We start from the raw sequence: 17155 nt of genomic DNA, 5'->3' as shown, positions 1-17155 counted from the left end.
TAACTCAGGTTAAAAGCAAAAAATCTTGAAAAATAGTGTCACCTACATAGCAAACTACCGGATCAGAAATCTGGGAGTAATTTCTAGTTTTCTTTTCATCCTTGAAACAAATCCAAATAGCCTTAAACTTGCCATTCCCCTGTGAAGTAAATGTGGCCAGCATCAGAGATACGGGCCTCATTTATGAGGGTAACTCGGTCAATCAGTTGGAGTTGACTCTTTCTCATGGTGAGTCCATGTGTATCAGAGCAGAATCTGCTCCATAGAGTTTTCAGTAACTGATTTTTTGGAAATAGATAACCAGGCCTTTCTTCCAAGGCACCTCTGGGTGAACTCAAACTTCCAACCTTTTGGTTAGCAGCCGAGCATGTTAACCATTTGCACCACCCAGAGGTTCTTATGAGAGTAATTTTTCATCTTTAAACGTCCTTTCTATCTCTTTCTCCCACTGTGAACCCATCGCCCCCCCCCCCAGTTGTTAAGAAAGTTAAGGATGAAAAACCATGAAAATGCCTCAAACCACTTCCTATGAAGCTCTAGAGACTTACTTGGAAATGAAGATAACCACAGAATGAGGACCACGTTTTGAAGTTTCTTAAGACAAAAATTGTCCACAGAAAGAGCTGATTGTGAAGGTATTCTCAGTGTTACCTCTCAGGTTTCTTCTTTGAAGGGAAAGAAACCGTATCTAGGCTGTGGTTTCCGAAAGCCCACAAGATTTCTTGCATTGCAACCATCTTCTTCAAGAGGCATTTCTGAACTGTGGAGGCCTGTATCACAAGTTGGTTTCTGTAACTTTAAAGGTGAACTGGATCCAGGGTTAGACTAATTCAATCATTAATCCCTGAGAGAAAGAACCCTGTCTGTACAATTGCCTCATAGAAGCCTTCTACGAGTGCTTTTGAATTCACTGCCTTGGGGAATAACATACAGAAATCTCTGAAAGGATTTTGGACTGACACTGCTGGGGTATCCTGGGAACTATTGCTAGGTCCCCTCCTGTCTGCACTTGATCTCTATTGCCAAAGAAGAGAATTCCTGACCTTGAGCAAACCGTTTAACCCCCCTGTAATTCAGCTTTCTCAATTGTCAAACAGGTCCCATAATATCTGTAACTTAGCTCCGCAAGCAGAATGTTGTCCAAATGAATGAGGCAATGTTTTCAAGATGCTTGGAGGTCTGGGGTGAAAGTGTGCTGAGTCAAAACACAAAGCTAAGTCCGGATCTGCCTTGCACGTAGCTGAGCATGGATAATAGTCTTGCGATTTGGGCCCAGCATAGACAGCATTTGAATATCAATCTACTCCAGCCTATGAAGGGTGTGCTCAGGCTCAAAGCTCAGTCTGAATGTGCCGGGCCACAGCAAGTGACATGCCACTATGTGCTTTGTGCTCACAGCCTAAGTGTTTGTCAGAGTGCAGACTCTGCGATTAACATGGTGCCTCTCTGCCACATGGTTGTCTCTCTGCTTTTAAAATATCAACCACCCTTCCCGTTCATTCCTTACTTTTGGCACCATTTTATCATATAGTTGTCCCCTGATATTTAAAAAGGAAAAAAGATCAAATGCTGTTAAGTATATGCACCTCTAAATGTCATTTAAAAATGTAAACTCCAAAGCGAGAATGAGGGAAATCAATGGGATTAAAAAGTCTTAAAGGTCAATGCTATTTAACCCACATTATATTAGTTTGAGTCTTAGGAGAAATGTTGACGACGATCACTAGATCAAGTTAGGAAGTTCTTTTAATGCTAATGCCTGTTTATAGGCTTTTAGGATAAAGGTATTTTCTTTGGCTTCCTGTTTTAGTAACATCCTGAAACAGTCCTATTTGAAATCTCCTCTTTAATCAAAAGTAATCATGGTGCCTTAGCAAACACTCTTGCCTCTCTCTTGCCTGCTCATGCTTCAACACAAGCACACAGACATGCCCATGGAAATAGTTATTTGCCGGGACCACATCATTTAAATGGCACAGATGGAGGTCCATGCCATGATGTGGATACCAAAAAGTATCCTTGCTGTTATGGCCTCCTTTACTGGCTTTCCCACTGTCCCCCAAATTCCCAGATTATGTGTCCCCTTAGATAAGAAAATGAAGACTGTTAAGATGCCAATATGTATAAATGTGACAATACTAGTATCTCAGAAGTCCAGGGAATGAGAAATGATATGGTCTGTTTTGATAAAGGGAAAAGGTGTGTTTGTAGAATGAGATGCTCCTAAACTGAAGATGCCCAAAGGGTGCATGTGTGTAGGGGAAGAGGATAATTCTGAGTGGCAAATTAATAGCAAGACAGCACTGAGTATACAGAAATGATGATGGAAACCCAAAGACAGAATGGAGAGCTTTACCATCAAGGTAGCAGGGCTGAATATTATGTCACATGTCACAACTGTAGGTTAAGGACTACAAGTGTTCTATTTGGAAAAGAGATGATGGAAAGGGATCCTTATAACTGTGTTCCCTTGGATGAGAGATTAGATTTGTTCCATGAGTTCTTAGGAAACAGAGTCAAGACCAAGTATGATGGTTTAGATTGTATGTTAACTTGGCTGGGCCATGATTCTCTGTGATTTGGCAGTCGTATAATGTTTTAATCACTTCCCTGTTGAGACCTGATACATGATAGCTTCCATGATGAGATCTGCTGTGAGTAGCCAATCAGCCGAAAGGGATTTTCCCTGGGCGTATGACCTGCATCGAATATAAGCAGACTTTCTGGCAAGGCTCCGGGGCTTTTTACTCTTGCTGGATCCTGCAGCTGGATCCTATTCTTCTGACCTCTGGTTCTTGGGACTTGAGCTAGCAACTTACCTGTGGTCTTGCCTGCTGATCTTGGGATTCAATGACCTTCAGAGCCTGTAAGCAAGACCCTTGCTCTCCTGCCAATCTTGGGTCTGCCAGCCCTTGTGGCTACGTGAATCAGGAGAAGCCTCTGCCCTGACTCATGGACTTGGAATGTTTCAGCTCTACAGCCTCATGAACCATTTCCTTGATATAAGTCTCTCTCTCTCTCTATTTATATATTTATGTGCTTTACAAGTTTTGCGTCTCTAGAGAACCCAGCCTAAGACACCAAGGGTTGAGTGTTCCTTACATGATCAATTTTTTCCTACAAAAGAATTTTGCAGTGGCTACCTGCCTCAGAAGGAAGGGGGATTCCTATCATTGCAATGCTTAAACTGAGGCTGTATGACTGTTGATGTGGATGCTGTAGAAGAAATTGAAGAAGCACAGATGTTGGGTTGGACCAACAACATGTGACCAGTGTTTTAGACTGTAATTCTATGGCTTTACAAACTTTTTGATGACTGACTTAACCTATGTATGCTTACATTAGAAAGTGAAAGGTAAATAACATTTATTGATTAAGAGCTGGGTATTCTGTGTGTTACCTCATTTAGATGTCTTAACAGTTTTTCATGGTACTTACTTCCATTGATCAGATGAAGAAACTAAGGCTTGAAGACATTGAATAAGTTGACTGGGTCATATACTTTGATGGTAGATATGAAACCCAGGATTTGAAGCCAGATCTTTCCGGTCTCAAAGTCCACTAAATCATCCCATTAACAGGGGAATTGAATTCTAAGTTCACAGTGTGCTGGATCGATAAGGGCCCTTAATTCCCATATGCTCTGTGCAAAGCAACCCTGTAGGGGAGGAGGGTAGGTGAAGACAATAGTGAGCAGAAACTTTGGAATGTCCTGCCCTATTGGAAGCCTGACACTCTTCTGTTACTGAAAATTATAGCCAAATGCTTCTTCCAGCCACTGCAACAAATAGAGTAAGTGTAAATGAACATTTTTAAACTTAACCAGGTGCTGGGGCAAGGAACTGAGGATAATAGAGGTACAAAAATATTCCGAAATCCATCAAGATGGGAAGGCTAAGACTGAGAGCTTTACAAGATATGAATGTTTTGTCATTGGTGACAGCCCTGCTACTCTTTAAAATGGATGGATATTGTAGTGATGGGAACTTTGGCAACAATTATGGATGGTGGTTGTACAAGATTAATGTAGTTGGTATCACTATATTGTACACCTGAAAAATGCTTAATTGGAAAATGTGCTATATACATTTGTACAATAAAAAAATGAGCTCATAGTCCCCAGGATATTTACTGCCATCTGTTGAAAAAAAAGCATAGGTATAGATTGAATTGTGTTCCCCGCAAAAACATATATCCATGAAGCCCTAAACCATGTACCTGTGAATGTGACCCCACTTGGAAACAAGGTCTTTGAAGATATTCTCTTCTGCACTGTTTAATCTGCTTTTAATCCCATCTAGTGCATTTTTTTCATATATCAAATATTTCATCTCTAGAATTTTCATTTCAGTGTTTTTTTAATCTTCCATTTCCTTTCTCATGGTGCTCATGTTTTCATCTATTTTCTTAAATATATTGTATATATTTATAATAGCAGTTTTATGTCTCTGTCTTCTAATTTCACCATCTCTGATGTTTTAAAGATCCTTTTCTATTGATTGATCTTTTCACCTCATTTTAGATCAATTTTCCTCCTTCTCTGCAAATCTGATCATTTAAAAGAAATTGTATGGTGGTAAAACACATAACTGTATGCTGGTGTTGAACAAATAAGTAAGTAGATTGTGGATGGTAAAAGCCAGGGTTCACTCACTGTTGGAGAGGAAGAATACAGATAACTATAAGGGGAAGTCTAGAATAAATGATTTGGTACTGGATTACAATTGAAGATACCAATTTGAACTCATTCAAACTTGATATAAATTTAAATGAATAGATACAGAAATATTTCTAGATATGAGTGTATACATGAATTACTGTACATACACACAGATTTTTTTAATGCTCTCAGCTGAGAGGGCTTAGAAAAAATGATACCCAACTAGCAATGAGATTGTCAAGAATTACATTTTACTTGGATCCACAGTCAATGCCCATGGGATCAGCAGTCAAGAAATCAAATGATGTATTGCATTGGGCAAATCTGCTGCAAAAGACCTCTTTAAAGTGTTAAAAAGCAAAGATGTCACGCCTGACTCAAGTCCAGCTTTTGCATGCATATGAGGCAATTAAAAACACCGTGGCTTGGGTAAGCGGGTCTTAGTCCTCAAGGTGATATCTTTGCTTTTCAACACATTAAAGAGGTCTGTTGCAGCAGATTTGCCCAATGCAATGCGTCTTTTGATTTCTTAACTGTTGTTCCATGGGTGTTGATTGTAGATCCAAGTAAAATGAAATCCTTGACAATATCAATCTTTTCTCCGTTTATCATGATGTTGCTCATTGGTCCAGTTGTGAGGATTTTTATTTTCTTTATGTTGAGGTATAATCCATACTGAAGGTTGTGGTCTTTGATCTTCTTCAGTAAGTGCTTCAAGTCCTCTTTATTTTCAGCAAGCAAAGTTGTGTCATCTGCATAATGTAGGTTGTTAATGAGTAGAGAGTCAGCAAAAGAGAGGAAGACCCTCAATGAGATGGATTGACACAGTGGCTTCAACAATGGGCTCAAACATAGCAACTATTGTGAGGATAGCACAGCATTGGGCACTGTCTTGTTCTGTTGTACATAGGGTCCTATGAGTTGGGACTAACTCCATGGCACCTAACAACAACAACAATGAGTACACCAGCACCCAGAGCTTAGTTTCTAATACCATTTTCCAGTAAAAGGAACCAGGAATACTTGGGATAATGGCTAAGCCCTCAACTTGGTAGGGAATATACAAAATAATCCTGGAGCATCTTATAGTTCAGAAAGGAAATACTCAAAAAATAAAACAATGATCACAGGACCCAACCTGAAATAGTTCTCAATGACCAAAGCTGGAACAGTTTGAGCAATAAAATAAATAATGTAGTTTTGGATTATAAATTAAATATCCATAAGTTTATACCGATATAAATAAATAATCAAATAATAAGTGGAAAAGAATAGACCAATCTCCTGTACAAAAGAATCCAAATCATTTATGTAGATATTCCTCCCTCAAGGAGGTGCTGCTTAACTCCTCTGCCCTTAAGTATGTTTTATGCTTAGTGACTGGCTTCTGAAGAGTACAGTATGGAAAGGGGGGAGGGACAAGTAACTTTACAGTGGAGAAATCAGGCAAACACTACATCAGCCAGATAATCAAGGTTAATATCGTCAGGGATGTCATGTTGATAGTATGTACCCTTGATAAGATGTGATAAGAATGTCTAGTCACTTCTGTGATCTTTCTTCCAAAAACTCATAACCCCAGTCTTACAAAGATAAGTACATCAGACAAGCTCAAATTGAGGGACATTCTATAAAATGCATTTATTCTTTTTATCTCCTTTTCTTATTTATTTTTGATTAATGATTTGATTAATGATTGCATTTTATCTCCACTAAATTTTTTTTTTTTATTGACTTAATAGTCATACCTTTTTGGGTTTTGTTGTTTTATTTTGGGTTTTTTTGTTGTTGTTTTTTTTCATTTTGTTTTTAGTGGGTTGCTCTAGGGTTTAAAATATGCCTTTTTAACGTATCACAGCTTGCCTTTAAACTACTTCACATATAGTGTAATCAACTTAACACTGAGTTACTTAGTATAACAATAAAAGACAAATAGCAAGATGAGATAGAAGACAAATAGCAAGATGGTAGATTTAAACCAAACTTTATTATATTTTTTTATATTAAATTTAATAGTTTAAAAACTTCAAAGACAGAGACTGTCAGATTAAATAAAAAGCAAGACCCAACTCTAGGCTGTCTAAAAGACACTCATTTTAAATACAGAAATAAAAAAACAAAGCCAAACTCATTGCTATCAATCTGATTCTGACTCACAGCAACCCTCTAGGACAAAGTAAAACTGCCTCATATGGTTTCCAAGGAGCAGCTGGTGAATTCGAACTGCTGACATTTTGGTTAGCAGCCAAATGCTTAACCACTGTGCCACAAGGGCATAGATAGGTTTGAAGTAAAAGGATAGAAAAAGATATTCTATGCTAACACTAATCAAAAGAAAGTTGGCATGGCAATATTATTATCAGGGAAAATAGACTTCAGAACAAAGACTTCTACCAGATATGACAGGGATATTGCATAATGACTGAAGGATAAATTTATCAAAAGGGCCTAACAATTCTCAAAATTTATGAAACAAAAGCTGAAACTTCGAAGAAGAAATAGACAAATTCACAATTAGAATGGGAACTTTCAATACTCTCTTTACAAGCCAAACCAAACCAAACCCATTGCTGTTGAGTCGATTCCGACTCATAGTGACCCTACAGGACAGGGTAGAACTGCCCCATAGGGTTTCCAAGGAGTGCCTGGTGAATTCAAACTGTCAAGCTTTTGGTTAACAGTAACTGATAAAACAAGGAGACATAAAGTCAGTATAGAAGATTTGCTAGAACTCTATAACAACTTAACCTTAATGGCATTTATGGAACATTCCATCAATAATAGCAGAATATACATTGAACATTCATCAAGGTAGGCCATATTATGAGCCATAAAAAATTTTGAATAAATTTAAAAGAACTGGAATCATATAGCATCAATTAATCATATAATTAAATTAAACTAGAAATCACTAACAAAAAGATATCTGGGACATCCCAAATATTTGGAAAGTAAGCAACATACTTGCACATAAGTCATGGATCAAAAAAAAAAAAAATTTGAAAAAGAAATTTAAAAGGATTTTGAAATCAGTGAAAACGAAAACACAATATATCAAAATGTACTTAAAAGTGCATTTTATAGCATTAAATGTTTATTAAAGAGAACGTTCTTAAATGAATGGTATAAGCTTCCACCTTAGGAAAGTAGAAAAAGATGAGCAAATTAAATCCAAAGTAAGCAAGCAGAAAGAAATAATAAAAAGTAGAAATCAATCAAATAGAAAACAAAGTGCATAGCCCAGTAACTAAACCAAAGCTCTGCCCAATGGGAGAATTTTCTCCCTCACCACTGTCTCTCATGGCCACGCCTGAGTGGGGCTGTAGTGCAGAAGCCATTCATTTTCCCCTTACCAAACCACCCATGCTTGAACCAAGCTCATGTATTTTCCTCTTCCACCAGTTAGACATAAGAGAACCTTCCCCAATGTGGCTGCAGATGTGAACTGGAGGAGAGGTAGTCTTAAAACAGGTAATTACATGGGATTATGCACCACTAGTGGCACAGTGGTTGAGCTTTTGGTTGCTAACCAAAAGGTTAACAGTTCAAATCCACCAGCTGCTCCTTAGAAACCCTATGGGGGCAGTTCTACTCTGTCCCGTAGAGTCACTGTGAGTCAGAATCAACTCAATGGCAACTCAGTTAGTTTGATTTTGGTATGGGCCATGTAAGGAGCCCTGGTGGCATGACAGTTAAGCACTTGACTGCTAACTGAAAGGTTGGTGGTTCCAACTCCCCCAGTGGCTCCACTAGAAAGACCTGGTCATCAGTTCCCTGTAAAGATAACAGCTTAGGAATACCTAAGAAACAGTTCTACTCTGTCACATGGGGTTGCTATGAGTCGAAATTGACACCACGGCACCTACCAGTGATAACAACAGGGACCATCTGCTCATGTAGCTTACTTGTACCCTTTAGTCTTACTCTTGCCCAATCCCAAATGTATCAATATTTTTCTTTATAAAGGATTGCTACTGGAAATGCCCAATACTGTGAAGTTGTGGGTCTAATAAAATCCAGTCTGTGATAAGCAGTCCTAGACACATTTTCACTTAATGTGCCATGGTCAGGTGTTCCATTTCTACTAGAGTACAGTTTCACAAAGCCGTTGGTCTTGCAAAATTCTATCATTCGATCTCTGGCATTTTTCTCTCACCAAGGCATATATTTTCCAACTACCGGTCCTTCTTCTTTGTTTCCAACTTTCACATTCCAATCACAAGTAGTTATCAATGGATCTTGATTGCATGTTTGATCAATTTCAGACTGCAGCAGCTGATGAAAATCTTCTGTTTCTTCATCTTTGGCCCTAGTGGTTGGTGTGTAAATTTGAATAATAGTCGTATTAACTGGTCTTCTTTGTATGCATATGGATATTATCCTATCACTGACAGCATTGCACTTCAGGATAGATCTTGAACCATTCTTTTTGACGATGAATGCAACACCATTCCTCTTCCAGTTGTCATTCCCAGCATAGTAGACTATATGACTGTCCAATTCAGAATGGCCAATTCCAGTCCATTTCAGCTCAGTAATGCCTAGGATATCGATGTTTATGCATTCTATTTCATTTTTGACCGTTTCAAATTTTCTTAGATTCATACCTCTTACATTCCAGGTTCTGATTATTAATGGATGTTTGCAGCTGTTTCTTCTCATTTTGAGTCATTGCCACATCAGCAAATGAAGGTCCCAAAAACTTTACTCCATCCACATCATTAAGGTTGACTCTACTTTGAGGAGGCAGTTCTTCCCCAGTCATCTTTTGAGTGCCTTCCAACCTGGGGGGCTCACCTTCCATTACTATATCAGACATTGTTCCGCTGCTATTCATAAGGTTTTCACTGGCTAATGCTTTTCAGAAGTAGACTGCCGGGTCCTTCTTCCTAGTCTGTCTTAATCTGGAAGCTCAGCTGAAACCTGTCCTCCATGGGTGACCCTGCTGGTATCTGAATACTGGTGGCATAGCTTCCAGCGTCACAGCAACACACAAGACCCCACAGTACGACAAACTGACAGACACATGGGGGTATTCAATCTGTATGCTGAGCAAATAATACACGAAGCTGAACTATATGATGAAGAACGGGGCATCAGGATTGGAGGAAGACTCATTAACAACCTGTGTTATGCAGATGAAACAACCTTGCTTGCTGAAAGTGAATAGGACTTGAAGCACTTACTAATGAGATCAAAGACCACAGCCTTCAGTATGGATTGTACCTCAACATAAAGAAAACAAAAATCCTCACAACTGGACCAATGAGCAACATCATGATAAATGGAGAAAAGATTGAAGTTGTCAAAGATTTCATTTTACTTGGATCCACAATCAACAGCCATGGAAACAGCAGTCAAGAAATCAAAAGATTCATTGCATAGGATAAATCTGCTGCAAAGGACCTCTTTAAAGAGTTGAAGAGCAAAGATGTCACCCTGAAGACTAAGGTGCGCCTGACCCAAGCCATGGTATTTTCAATTGCATCATATGCATGTGAAAGCTGGACAATGAATAAGGAAGACTGAAGAAGAATTGATGCCTTTGAATTGTGCTGTTCGTGAAGAATATTGAATATACCATGGACTGCCAAAAGAATGAACAAATCTGTCTTAGAAGAAGTACAGCCAGAATGCTCCCTAGAGGCAAGGATGGCGAGACTGCGTCTTCCACACTTTGGACATGTTGTCAGGAGGGATCAGTCCCTGGAGAAGGACATCATGCTTGGCAGAGTACAGGGTCAGTGGAAAAGAGGAAGACCCTCAACGAGGTGGATGGACACAGTAGCTGCGACCATGAGCTCAAGCATAACAATGATTGTAAGGGTGGCTCAGAACCGGGCAGTGTTTCACTGTGTTGTGCATAGGGTCACTATGAGTCAGAACCAACTCGATGACACCTAACAACAACAACAACACAGTTTCACAACTCCACACAGCCTCTCTTTCCACTATGTTGTTGTTGTTGTTAGGTGCCAACAAGTCAGTTCCGACGCATAGCAAAATACTGCCATCCTCACAATAATTGTTATATTTGAACCCATTGTTACAGCCACTGTGTCAATCAATCTCATTGAGGGGCTTCCTCTTTTTCGCTGACTCTCTACTTTACCAAGAATGATGCCCTTCTCCAGGAGCTAGTCCCTCCTAATAACATGTCCAAGTTATGCTTCAAAAGAGCATTCTGGCTGCACTTCTGCCAAGACGGATTTGTTCATTCTCTCTGGAAGTACATGATATATTCGATATTCTTCAGCAACACCATAATTCAAAGGCATCAATTCTTCTTCAGTCTTCCTTATTCCTTGTCTGGCTTTCACAGGAATGTGAAGTAATTGAAATTATCATGGCTTGAGTCACCCGCACCTTAGTCCTCAAAGTAACATCTTTGTTTTTTAAACACTTTAAAGAGGTCTTTTGCAGCAGATTTGCCCAGTGGAATATGTCGTTTGATTTCTTGACTGCTGATTCCATGGGTGTTGATTGTGGATCCAAGTAAAATGAAATCTCAGACAACTTCAATCTTTTCTCTGTGTATCATGATGTTGTTTATTGGTCCAGTGGGGAGGATTTTCGTTTTCTTTCAGTTGAGATGTAATCCATAGTGAAGGCTGTAGACTTTGGTCTTCATCACTAAGTGCTTCAAGTCCTCTTCGCTTTCAGTAAGCAAGGTTGTCTTATGTGCATATCGCAGGTTGTTAATGAGTCTTCCTCCAATCCAGATGCCATGTTCTTCTTCGTATAGTTTGACTTCTGGAACTCTTTCTCAGCATACAGATTGAAGAATTATGGTGAAAGGATCGAACCCTGACACACACCTTTACTGATTTTAAAGCGCTCTGTATCCCCTTGTTCTGTTCAAATGACTGCCTCTTGGTCTATGAACAGGCTCTGCATAAGCACAAATAAGTATTCTGGAGTTTCCATTTTTTACAATGTTATCCATAATTTGTTATGATCCACACAGTTGAATGCCTGTGCATAGTCAATAAAACACAAGTAAACATCTTTTTGGTATTCTTTGCTTTTAGCTAAGATCCATCTGGCATCAGCAATGCTATCCCTGGTTCCATGTCCTCTTCTGAATCTGGCTTGAATTTCTGGCAGTTCCCTGTCAATGTATTACTGCAACCTGCTGCAATCTTTAGCAAAATTTTACTTGCATGGGATATTAATGATATCGTTTGATAATTTCCACATGTTGGATCACCTGTCCTTGGAATGGGCACAAATATGGATCTTTCCCAGTTAGTTGGCCAGAAAAATAACTTTCTTGGCATAGATGAGTGAGTGCTTCCAATGTTGCATCCATTTGTTTAAACATCTCAATTGATATTCCATCAATTCCCGAAGGCTTGTTTTTTTGCCAATGCCTTCTGTGCAGCTTGGACTTCTTTCTTCAACACCATTGGCTCTTAATCATATATGCTACCTCCTGAAATGGTTGAATATTGACCAATTCCACTATAAAAACCCAAACCCAGTGCCGTCGAGTCAATTCCGACTCATAGTGACCCTATAGGACAGAGTAGAGCTACCCCACAGAGTTTCCAAGGCAGATTTGAACTGCCGACCCTTTGGTTAGCAGCCATAGCACTTAAACCACTATGCCACCAGGGTTTCCAATTCCACTATAAATATCTCTATTTCCACAGGATTTGCCAGTTCATCTGGCCTAAGCAGCAGGACTTCTTGCACCAAGGCATAGGCCCGCCACAAAACATTTTCGTACTCTGGGCCCTACTCAACACTAAGAGCCTTTCATGTCACCTGGTATATAAGTCAAACAGTATTCCTAAATGTGAAATAGTCTTCCTTCAGAAGGAAGATTTGTCAGGAGTTTTACTTCCTTATTAGTGTTTGTTGTTGTTAGTTGCCATCCAGTCAGCTCTGACTCAAACAACCTTATGTATAACAGCACAAAACATTGCCCAGTCCTGTGCCATCTTCAGGATCATTGGTATGTTTGAGCACATTGTTGTGGCTATTGCGTCAATACATCTCATTGAGGGTTTCCCTCGTGTTCACTGACCCTCTACTTTACCAAACACAATATCATTTTCTAGCAATTAGTCTTTCTTGTTGACATGTCCAAAGCATGCAAGCTGAAGTCTCTCTATCCTAGCTTCTTAGGAGCATTCTGGTTGTATTTCTTCTAAAACTGATTGTTCATTTTTTTAGCAGCCCCTGGTATATTTAGGTAAGAACCAAAACCAAACCCATTGCTATCAAGTCAATCCAGACTCATACCAAACCCACGGCCATCGAGTCGATTCCGACTCATAGTGACCCTATACAACAGAGTAGAACTTCCCCATAGAGTTTCCAAGGAGCGCCTGGAGGATTTGAACTGCCAACCTTTTGGTTAGCAGCCGTAGCACTTAACCACTACACCACCATAGCGACCCTATATATATTTAGGTAGAAGATACAAAATGTAATAATTTATCCTCTACAATGAAAGTAGAGTTCTAGAATGCCCAAGACAGCTTGACATCTCCCAAAACTTCACTGACATGGTGGACCCCTAGATTTTCATGTGGATTATCTCTCACCTCTGGTGCTTAGGTAGCTTCATTTCTTTACAAGACATCAGTGTCATACTTGTTACTTCTTACTCATCTGGTGCAATTAACATTGTGTCATGGATATAGTGAACTGACGTAATATTCTGTGGGAGATCTAGATTGTCTAATTCCTTTTGGACTATATTATGACAGAGGTAAGTAAACAGTTCTGGGATAATAATGTAAATGCATATTGTTATCAATCCCATACAAATACAACCTGATTCTTATCCTCTTTCTAATAGTCATGGAAAAGAATGCATCATCACATCAATGTCTAGTAGTCATGTACCTGAGATTTCATAAATCTACTCTAATGAAAATAACAGATCTGTCACAGGAGCTTAAAGTGGTTGGATTTGTGGTAGTCCACTGTCATATTATAGGATCCATCTGGTTTTTTGGGGGCCCAGGCTAGTGAGTGAATTTACAAGTGGGGCAAGAAAGGGCTCACCACAACAGCATATTTTACTCTTTAAGGGTGGACCTAATCTCTTCCATTCCCTACAGGATGCAATATTATTTTTGATTTACTATCTTGGAAGGTGGACACGAGTTTCAAAAGCTTCAGATGTTTCCACAATAGCTCTTACCCTATAGGCCAGCAACCAATGTAGGGGTGCTACCAACTACCAAGAATGTTCATCTAGCTTCAGGAGACTCTTTTTATATACTGCCAGGTAGGCCTTCTAACTTTCACACTTTGCCTTAAATTGCATTAATCACCCTTGGTCTTTCATTGTCTTTCTCTAGTATATACATTGTACTCAGCCACAGCTATCCAATTTCATTGCCCTTTTAATCACCAGTTCCCCTGTGGAGTCTCCCCTTGAGACTCCCAAAGGAATGCAGCCCTGCTGACATCTTGATTTTAGCCCAGTGAGACCCATTTTGCCCTTCTGACCTCCAGAAGTATAAAATAATAAACTCGTGTTGTTTTAAGCCAAAAAGTTTGAGTTAATTTGTTACAGTAGAAATTTGTTAGGAAGCTAATACACTCCAGCTCTTTCCTGCTCCTATCAACAACATCCTCAGGCAGGCTGACTCATGCAAATGGATCTGGTGGGCCCTGCCCACTAGTCTACCTGGGTCTTGATAAAACAGATATGTGGAGGCCCCAGCAATCTCTAAGGGAAGTAGTGTTCGACTTGTAGTTTTGTCTTTACTAATCTACATCTCTATTACCATCAGGAGAAGCAATGGAGGCTGTGCCCTGGTGGGTTCCTTTGTCAAAGAACCCCAGTTACAATCCTGATGATGTAAAATAAGTCTTCGGAGGCAAAGTTTGAAAGGTGAAGAAACTATACAATTGTGTGGATTTCTTGAGTTGGTATGTATGTTAATAAGGTATTAAGGAATTAAAACAAATGAAAAAAAAAAGTGTTATTGAATGTGTATACAACAGAAATTCATAAGGACTCTTCTATCCCTGAATCTATGATGATTATTTCTTGCACTAGTTTTAACAATACCAAGTGGGTTTCCTAAACTTAATATTGTAGTTGGCTTGTTAGGTCACTAGGTAAAGGCATATTTCTGAAGTCATACCTGTGTATCAAGAAAATGGCTGTGGCAATTCCTGATGATGACACCAAATAATCAAAGGAAAGAATTCACTATTTTGAACCATAAAGAAAAATAAGTTCCCATCTTATCTTTAAATGTACAAGTTGTTGTTGCTATGTGCCATCAAGTATGATTTTGACTCATAGCGACCCAATAGGACAGTTTGCCAAGCCGGATTTTCTAGGGTGAAATCTTTATGGGAGAAGATCTCCAGGTCTTTTCTCCCACAGAGTGGCTGGTGGGTTTGAACCTCCAACTGGGTAGCAGCCAAGCACTTAAACATTTCACCAGGCTCCTTTTAAATGTACGCAGGGCTTCAAAATAGAAAAGACACAATTTTAAAGCAGCCCTTATATCTGCTGAATCTTTTCATTAGTCAATTGTTTGAGATTTTCAACTAAACCTCTAAAAAACTATTTACATACAGGAGCAAACTAAATAGATAAAATCAGTAAGACATTATGAGTAAAATTTTTGCCTTTTATTTTAGTAAATATTTGTTGATTAAATTTATTTTGTCTTTATGAGCCTCTTTTATGTGCAGTTTTTGCTAAATAAATCAATGCAAATATTTTGTTAGAGTCTAAATTTTTAAACAGCACAGATTTCAGTGTAGTTTCATGTTTGTTCCAAGCCAGATTTTCCAAACTTTAGCTGTTCAAATACTACCTTCGTGATTTTTGTCACATTTGCATACTATCATAGTATTATTTACTAATGTTTTATTTAAATTTATATTGAAAGAAAGCTACATCATATAAACACCAGAAATGGAAAAAAAAAGTATCATTTCCCAGAAGTTGAAAGTAACCATACATAGAACTGTAATAAAAACAAAGCAGTGATTTTTTTTTTTTTTTGCTAAAATGGGTAATTAGCAGTTGTTAGAGAAGCGTTTTTGCATTTGTATAATTCACATGAATTGTGTTTACCAGTAGGGCCAACTAAAACTAGGAAAACCCTCAGTGCTGTAGACTGACATAATAGCCGAAACAACGGACTCAAACATACCAAAGATCAGGAAGATGGCAAAGGACTGGGCAACGTTTGGTTCTGTGATATATAAGGTCACTATGAGCCAGAGCCAACGCCACAGCACCTGACAACATCAAAAACAACAACGGAGAAATGCTAAAAACAGTGTTGTCAGCCGTCCTCAAGTTGCCCCAACTCATGGCAACCTCATGCATAACACAATTGAACCATTGTAATCTGTAAGGTTTTCACTGGCTGATTTTTGCGGAGTAGATTTCCAGTCCTTTCTTCCTTGTCTGTCTTAGTCTGGAAGCTACACTGAAACCTGTTAAGCATCACAGAAAATGCGCAAGCCTCCACTGATAGATGGGTGTTGGCTGGCTTGAGGTGCATTGGTCAATAATAAAAAAACAAGAATTCTACCATAGAGCCACCAATACCCTTGCCAAAGACATACTACCCCCAAACTAAACGAAAAAACCAAACCGGTTGCTGTCAAGTGTATTCCAACGCATAGTGACCCTATATGACAGAGTAGAACTGCCCCAGAGGGCTCCTGAGGAATGGCTGCCGACCTTTTGGTAAGGAGTGGAGCTCTTAACCATTATGGCACCAGGCTCCCAAACTAAGAGTTTTTTTTTTCCCCCCTGAAGCTACTCAGAAGGATTGAAACACATTTAAAAAAGAAATAATGTTATTGCTAAGCGAGTCAAGATGCTTTATTGACATGTCTGGGTACAAACTAAAATTATCTCAGGTAACAACACTGGTTTTGGAAATGCAGTTTTAATCATTTAATTTTGCTTGGTGAGTTGATGCCTGCTGAGGATCTCCATGGCTGTCAATCAAAACTACCTTGCCTTGGCTCTAATTCTATCTTAGAGTGAATGGTCTTTATCAAGCACCTATCTACTATGCAAGGCTCATAACTTTACATTTAATTTCTAGCTATATGTGTATCATCTGCTACAAGGTAACTCAAGTCTAGCTCTTCCTCTATTGACAAGAATCTAGCTATGGTTCAAGCTATGGTGAAAAGTCTTTTATTTATGAGGAATCTCTATTGTTGGTACTGGGTTCTATTGTTGTTAGTCGCCCTCAAGTCAACTCTGACTCAGGTGACCCCATGTGTGCAGAGCAGAACTGCTCCATAGGATTTTCAAGGTGGTGACCTTTTGGAAGCAGATCACTAGGCTTGTCTCTGAGGTGCTTAAGGGTGGGGTCAAATCACCAACTTTCAGGCTACTAGTCACCCAGTGCTCAATTGTTTGGGTCACCTAGGGACATTGACAACTGCCAGTATTATTTTATCTAATTCTGGTCCAGTCTTTCATTCAACCTGGTTTGTCCTTGCAATGCTCACAGGAGTCTCTCAGGCATTAGTAAT

This window comes from Elephas maximus, chromosome 9 (genome assembly GCF_024166365.1).
Source record: "Elephas maximus indicus isolate mEleMax1 chromosome 9, mEleMax1 primary haplotype, whole genome shotgun sequence".
NCBI classification, from domain to species: domain Eukaryota; kingdom Metazoa; phylum Chordata; class Mammalia; order Proboscidea; family Elephantidae; genus Elephas; species Elephas maximus.
The sequence above is the reverse complement of the archived record's forward strand: the minus strand, read 5'-3'. Positions refer to the sequence as shown.